We start from the raw sequence: 8285 nt of genomic DNA on the forward strand, positions 1-8285 counted from the left end.
TTCTGGTCGTCCCAAATGTCTTCCATTTAAGGATTATGGAGGCCTTATGGAGGATATATCTTGGCCAGATATGTGCCTTGCCACAATTCTGTCTCTGAGCTCTTCAGGCAGTTCCTTTGACCTCATGATTCTCATTTGCTCTGACATGCACTGTGAGCTGTAAGGTCTTATATAGACAGGTGTGTGGCTTTCCTAATCATGTCCAATCAGTATAATCAAACACAGCTGGACTCAAATGAAGGTGTAGAACCATCTCAAGGATGATCAGAAGAAATGGACAGCACCTGAGTTAAATATATGAGTGTCACAGCAAAGGGTCTGAATACTTAGGACCATGTGATATTTCAGTTTTTCTTTTTTAATAAATCTGCAAAAATGTCAACAATTCTGTGTTTTTCTGTCAATATGGGGTGCTGTGTGTACATTAATGAGGAAAAAAATTAACTTAAATGATTTTAGCAAATGGCTGCATTATAACAAAGAGTGAAAAAATTAAGGGGGTCTGAATACTTTCCATACCCACTGTACATATATGGTCTTTGAGGACACAAATGTGTATAATGACATGGGTACTACAACATAAACATGGCTTCCTGTGTCCCCATAAACCAAAAGGCTTAAAAACATACTAAATGGTGTTTTATGAAATAAAAAATTGCCAGTAGTTTTCTGTGAGGGGTAGGTTTAGGTGTAGGGCGATAGAAAATACAGTTTGTACAGTACAAAAACCATTACGCCTATGGAGAGTCCCCGTAAACCACATATACCAACATGTGTGTGTGTGTGTAGCTATATACATATATACATATATATATATATATAGATAGATAGATAGATAGATAGATAGATAGATAGATAGATGGGTTTATATTATGTTTATAGTGTAATGTAAAAATAAATTATTAAAATATGACATGTACTGCAGTGCTGCTTTAATAATGTTTATATACTATTATAGTTTTTTTTAAACATTTGAACATTTTAAGATTTTCAAGTTTTTCATCTAATATTTATATTTAATTTAATTTCAGCTTTTTTGAATGAGCAATAATACCGCTGTAGTGTTATATAGAAAGCTGAAGATAAACATACAATTTAATTTAAACTGATTTGTATAGTGCTTTTCACAATTAACACAATTTTTTTTATCAATATGTGGTCTTAGAAAGCATGTTGCTAGTTTTTGAGACACAGCCAACATATAAGGATATGTTAAAGTAGCAATAAAGTTATTGCTAATTCATGTTGATTTATTTCCATATTTAATTTTAGCAGATGAAGTAATTGGCTTGCACAGCATATGTAAGGGATGATGATGATTTTGCTGTGCGTGGTCTGCTCAGTGGAAGAAAGCCAACCAGAATTAAGAGAATGACCGTAATGTTTTGTGCTGGTCACATGACCCACTCAGGCTTTCAGCTGTAGCTAATGAGTCTCTCTGCTCATGTCACTCACCTCACAGATGATTAAAAATCAGATTGCTTTCCCTTTTTCATGCTTCATAATAAATTGTAGAGGATGAGAGGGGTAAAGAATGGCTTCCTGAACACACCGCCAAGAGGGACGAACCCTGTCAGAGCCAAGCGTGTATCATTCTTTCCCATAACTTGGCATGTGGTATTGCCGAGGGCACTTACGAGCTTTGTGTGCGGGCTGGCCAGCTCTAGGTAAACGGTGACACTATTTTACCCTCTCTTTTTTTAACCAGCACTCATGAATAACACATGGCTTCGTCTCCTGAAAAATGCAACATGCTGTGGGCTGTTTGGGAACAGCCTGTCCTTGTCCTTGCTTGTGCATATGCCTCCTGCGAGTTAAATCCTGTTCAGGAGGTGACGGGCCACCGCAGTGGACTGCAGGGGATGGAGAATGCATGCACACTGCCAATTTGCAAGCTCATGCATACATATATGTATTACACCACTGATGTTATGTTTCTGTTTGGGGGCCATCAGTCACCCTCGGCATCAGCTTTCATTATCAGAGTTGCCATCGGATCTGCATCGATTGGAGGGTGTCCACTGGGTGAGATGGCTTTTGTGGAATGGGGCAGATGTCTGTGTTGGGTGTGCCGTTGGTTGGTTGGGCAACATCTGCACTCTTTCTCTTGTAAAAACATGCTTTTATATGCTAGGGAAGGCCTGTGCTTTGTTTGTACACTGTTAGAGTGGCCCAAGGGAATGAGTGGATGCTTATTTAACAGTGACAGACAATGGTGGATTGGAGTCAGTAGATCTTACCAGCCAGCGGGGGAAAAGGACAAGTGAATCATTTTATAGTCAGTTTAAAAAAAACAAAACGAATTAGACTTTGGGGGATGAATTTATTTGTTTGATTGATAGCATTTTCAAGTAAATGTCAAATCTGTTGTGTAATTGCCTTTTGGTTTATTTCTTTATTACTATATTTTGTATAAAAAAATCCATTTATGAATTATTATGAAATTATTATTCAAAAAAACATGCCTCTTCCTACATTTTTTTACAAGCAGATACAAGCAGAAATCAACACTAGTGGCAGTAAAACACCAACAACATGTATTCCTTTTTTGCACAAATTATAATTACAGGGGCAGATTAATATTAATAAAGAATTAATTTTGCACAATACCTTGCACAATATTGTGTTATGATCTTAAAACTTTTACCATAGTGTGTGATTTGTGAAACATATTTATTTTTTACATTCGCATCACATAATCAGGTCCATAATTATGGCTTTTCTGACATTGTAAAACTTGCTCAGTAGCTCACCTGGTACAGAATTGCACATGATAAAATGATAAAACAGCTCAAAGCCTTGTAGAAGCATGTTTGCTTCAGCAAATGCATTTTTAACTCACGTTTGCTTTTGTTAACATTATAGGTTAGGTTTAGGATAGAGTTTAGTGGTGGTACATTATTTTCAAATGATGGTAGATTCACATTTATCTGTTTCAGGTAAAAATAAATGTGCTTTTGGCGCCACTCACTGGATATTTCACTTTGAAAGTGCCACTTTAAAATGTATATTTCATTCAATACTGAAAAATATCAAGTCACCTAGCTTTGTGTCTAACAGACTGATTGTTAGGTTAGCAACATGCTAAGAGACAAGAGTCTCTTATTGAAATGATCAGCAATTATCAGTAATTATGGCCAACCAATATTTAGCCATTTTTAAATGATGAGCATTGGCCAATAGTTGTGCAAAGTTAATTCCAGCATACAATTAGCACTAAGTTTTGTGAGTAAGGCTAACCAATGAGCTTAATTTGCATAGAAAGATGCATGTTTGTGCTAAAAAAGAATGGCAGTGAGCTAATTACATTTGCCCTCTGGATTGCGAGTAGTTAGTGAATACCATGGGATAACAACGGTAGTGATTTGCCTCTAAAAATCTAAAATGTGAAGAAGGTTTGAGTGAACAGGAATGTGGCAGATTGTGTTGGATGGTGGAGTGATGAAGTTGGTTATGGTCAGGTTGGGTGCCCAGACTGACAGATGAGCACTTCAAATCCTTACGTGAATCTCTTACTGCCCATAGACAGACCCGCACCATTTGTCCCAGCCTGAAAGATATGAATATTCATAGGCAGAAGATGAGCATGAGTTTAACTAACAAAGAAAATGGAGCACTCTGCACTCTGGATCTCACCAATAACATGACATTTCAATGAATATTTATAAGTAATTATCACAAGTCATTGCATTTATAAAGGTCTGCCAAGGGATGGTGTAGCCAGGACTCAGTAATACAGCAGAAATACTGCAGAGGTCATATCATAAATATGAATCGATGGCTGAATTGATTTATTTGGAATCATTTTCATGCTTTAAATTCTATGGTTTCATTTGCAGCCCACGACAGGTGAGATTACACCTTATAATTGAGGTGTTAATCGAAAAAATTAATCCACAAAGTGTTTAAGAGATAAGACGAAAAGATATTGCAGCTGTCAGATTGGTGATTAATTTGTGGACAAATGGTGGAGTGCGTTATTACCGAAATGCATTTATATTTCACAGAGATTAGAATATGAGTGGCATTTATGCTTGTATGTGTATGTGAGGCTCTGTACCAGCCACTGTTGAGAGTCTACAGCCCGTGGGAGCTCACCCTTTGATGTAGGAAACTCAAAGGGCCCCCTGAGGCAGCTGCCATGGGGCAGGGGTCGCATTTTTAATCTGTCAATCACCACTGGGGATTTATGGGTAACTTTTCCTGCCAAGCCAGACAGCGGGGAATGTAGCATTCTGCCGTTCGCTCTCAGTGTGAAGGGTAGGCATAGAAAAGAGAAGGGGGCAGAGTTTGCAGTGTTTGCCATTAACACTGATGCTTAGTAAGGTCAGCACAACCAGCCATTGTTGAATTTGGCTGTCTGCAGAGTTAAAGAATTGACTTCCCTGTTGGATTTTGTTTTTTGAGACTTTAAAGTTGTGTTTCAAACACAACTTTGAGCTGCCTATTTATGTTGTGTTCAGGTCCAGGGAAGTTCGTATTTACGAGTTGTGAAGTTGTAATTATGATGGCAGGTGCGTTAAAATTTTTAAAGTCTCCTTCTGCAAAACAATGAAGAATCAGAATGAGTATCAGGTGTGTTTTTGCTTTGATTTTTTTCAGTTTATGAAGGTGCTATAAACTGAATCCTTATATTTTATCATAATTGTACAGTTGTATTTTATACAGTACATGCTACTTAGCTAGTTTTATTGAAAAAAAATTAATTTCAACAAATTTACTGGCAACTACAGATGCTGCATCCATTTCGTCTGCCATGTTTGACACCCCCAACTCGGAAATCTGGGCTCAAAGAAAATCCTTTAAAAAATGTTAAAATTTTCAAAGAAAATCATGAGCTTCCCACTTGTATTTATTATTTTGTGCTGATGTTTATGAGCATTCAACTAGTTAATACACACTTTCCGACATGAACGCAACACAGATACCTTGTGTTACCCAAATTCTAAGGCAGCATCACACTATTTTTTTGTGGAGTGGCAATCCCAGAATGCTATGGGGCAGGCTCGGTAAAAAATAAATAAATAAATAAATAAACATACTTATAATTAATTCTGAAAATAGTAATAGTCTAATACTCCAACAGTCAATAGTCTATTCAAAATGTTACTCTTTTGCAAATTTTTGATGTGCTTATCAAACGCTGTTGTAAATAATTGTGAGTCAAGTCAAGGAGAGTGAAATGTTGATTTTAGTGTAGCTTTAATTCTTTACAAAAATAGGCTAATAGTTAAGTTAATAAATAATCTAATTTGAGCAAATATATGTGTATTCTATGTATTTTATGCATATTTTCTGAATTGTGTTGCTAGCTTAGCAACATGCTAATGTCATACACTGTTGACATCAAGTCAAGTCAAGTCACCTTTATTTATATAGCGCTTTTAACAATACAGATTGTGTCAAAGCAACTGAACAGCATTAATTAGGAAAATAGTGTCAATAATGCAAAATGACAATAGTAAACACAAATTTTTCAGTTAAAGACAGTTCATCATTGAATTCAGTGATGTCAACATCCAGCTCAGTTTAAATAATATCTTTGCAATCATGTCAACGATATCGCTGGAAATGAAGTGTCCCCAACTAAGCAAGCCAGAGGCGACAGCGGCAAGGAACCAAAACTCCATCGGTGACAGAATGGAGAAAAAACCTTGGGAGAAACCAGGCTCAGGCGGGGGGCCAGTTCTCCTCTGACCAGACGAACCAGCAGTACAGAAAAATCAATATAAGACGTAATAAAACAGACGATGAACAATATTAACAGCAATTATTATATGATGCAATCAAACGTATAGCAAAATGTGGTAGTTCTGTAAGTTGTTTCAGGGTTGGCATCATTCAATTCTGAGGTATATTTCTCATGCAGAGCACTATTTGTGTTGCTACCTATGTAGAGCGCTTCAAATTTGTCACTTATGATGTCCCTGCTTATGTACAAAACCATTCAAAGTTTAGGGTCTGTAAGATTTTCACAGTTTTTGAAAAAAGTCTCTCATGCTCACTAAGGCTGCATTTATTTGATCAAAAATACAGAAAAAAATAGTAATATTGTGAAATGTTATGACCATTTAAAATAACTAGCTATCTATTTTTATATATTCTAAGATGTAATTTATTCCTGTGAGAGCAGCTTAGCCGTTACTTCCCTGCAAACATGTCCATGCGGGGCCCATGCTGGCTTTTTGCGGGCACAGTGGGCTAGGGCCAGCCTACACCAAACCTAAACAGGCCCAGTGCGGGCTTGCCCAGGTGAGGCCCACAGTCTTGTCCAAATACCCACACTTGCGGTCTTGGCCACTTGAGAGCACGTGCTCGCGACAGGAAGTAAGTGCGCAAGACTGTCCCAGATCTTATAAAAGCCAGAGCGCAGTGCCCTTAACACACACTATCGGCTTAGTGTATCCCATCATGCATCATGTTGTGTAAATAAATCGTGAGACTTTTTGCTCGTGAGAGGTCACGGAAACCTTTCTAATGGGTGTGAAATATTGATAATAATTCGATATTACATATAATTTGGTAGTAAAACAAAGAGTTGCATGTTTTATTGGTGCAAATGAGTAGTGGTGATAATTATTTTGTACAACATTTGCAACTGCTTTTTATCACTAGAAGCACCACAAAGTTAAATTGTGTCATCTGTTATAGGGACTACTGAACAGACATTTAGAAGTTGATTTTAAAATGCAAAGTATTGAAAATAAAAATAAAGCTCTGTAAACACTTGCATTTTTACAACACTCTACACTTCTACACACACTTGTGGTCTTCATGCTCACTTGAACACTTGGACCAAATACAGGAAATACGTCATAGAAGTAGTCAAGTGGTCAAGTGCAAAGACTGCAAGTGTGGGTATTTGGACAAAGCATCTGTGAGCAGCCCACACTATGGGACTGTCCACATTAATCCAATGATGGCCTGGTGTGGGCCAGACATGAGCCGGTTAATAAGAATTTTGTGGTCAGTTTTCCTCTGAGTGTTTTAGGTTTCCTTAAGTAAAGCCATGTGGTAAAGAGAGTTAGCAATAGCAAGAAGCAGTAGCCATCATGGCTCACCTGCTGAACACATGTATGTATGGCCTATGTTTGGATTGATGCTAAGAGTTAAGAAGGATGCTAAGAAGAACTCTTTATTGGTGAGGTTACCACATCATGGTCCAGTTTGAATATGGATTTAAAGTTCTTTAACTTCCATTAAGATCCAGTCTGGACTATTTTTTTATTGTTCCTGGCTAGGAAGAGTGGTGTGTTTTTATTACAAGAGGTTGGATTATTAATTTGCTATCAGCCAACTTCAGCTATGGACAGTGTTTGGCCATTGATGTAGGCTACTACAGATGAGACTTTCGCACACAATCTTACATTGCTTTGTTTTTTGTACTTTTGTGTATTTAAATTTTTGACTATATGTTGCTGTATTAACCTGAATTTAATGTTTTATATTTTGTATTTAATAAATCCATTGATCTGAAATCCCTTTGACTACTGTACATTTTTGACAATACAGACATTAGTTATGTGGTGACTGCATCCATTTCAGATGTATTAGGGTTGCACAATTAATCGAATGGATGCCACAATTACGTAATCGTTCAATGCAGCAATTAATCGTTCAAAGTCCACTTGTTATTCTGCACGCTTAAGATATGTTTTTTCTTTCTACATGTTATCTTAAGGGGTTTTCCATTGTTTTAGTTTTAGTATAACATTATAATACCATTCATATTTTTACTTTATTTATAATTTAAAGAAGAAACCAACCCAATGTATATTTGACATTTGAGGCTTAATACCGTTACTATAGAAAAGCACTAAAGGTTTTTCAGTTAGTGTTTTCAGCTTGCTTATTTTCATATAAAAATACGGCATGCAGTTGCATCAAACAATGGTATAAACATCATTCAATGTAAATTGTGGTAATCGTAATTAATAATCGCAATTACAATTTCAAGGGAATAATCGACAATTATGATTTTTGTCATAATCGTGCAGCCCTATGTATACTAACTGATTTTCCCAAAGACTTAAGTTATAGTAGCTGAAAAGTATTTAAAGTGAAACAGATGTATTGTTATAGATCAGGGGTGCATCTTGTTCCTGGAGATCTACTTTCCTACAGAGTTCAGTTCCAACCCTGATTAAACAAACCTGTCTGTAATTATCAAGTGCTCCTTCAGGGGCCCGTTCTTCGTACGTCGCTAACTCTGTTAGCTGGATTTGATTGTTGATGATTTGGCATGATCTTGGATTGTTTGGTTCTTCGAAGCTCATCCCGGAGTT

At 36.8% G+C, this 8285-nt stretch overlaps 1 protein-coding gene across 1 annotated transcript in view; it reads left to right on the forward strand.

Annotated features, from left to right (window-relative positions):
- Positions 1-8285, forward strand: part of LOC107597576 (roundabout homolog 2-like) — a 63432-nt gene that overhangs the window by 18767 nt on the left and 36380 nt on the right. The window lies entirely within an intron of this gene.

Source organism: Sinocyclocheilus grahami, unplaced genomic scaffold (assembly GCF_001515645.1).
Source record: "Sinocyclocheilus grahami isolate Dianchi unplaced genomic scaffold, SAMN03320097.WGS_v1.1 scaffold233.1, whole genome shotgun sequence".
Classification (NCBI taxonomy): domain Eukaryota; kingdom Metazoa; phylum Chordata; class Actinopteri; order Cypriniformes; family Cyprinidae; genus Sinocyclocheilus; species Sinocyclocheilus grahami.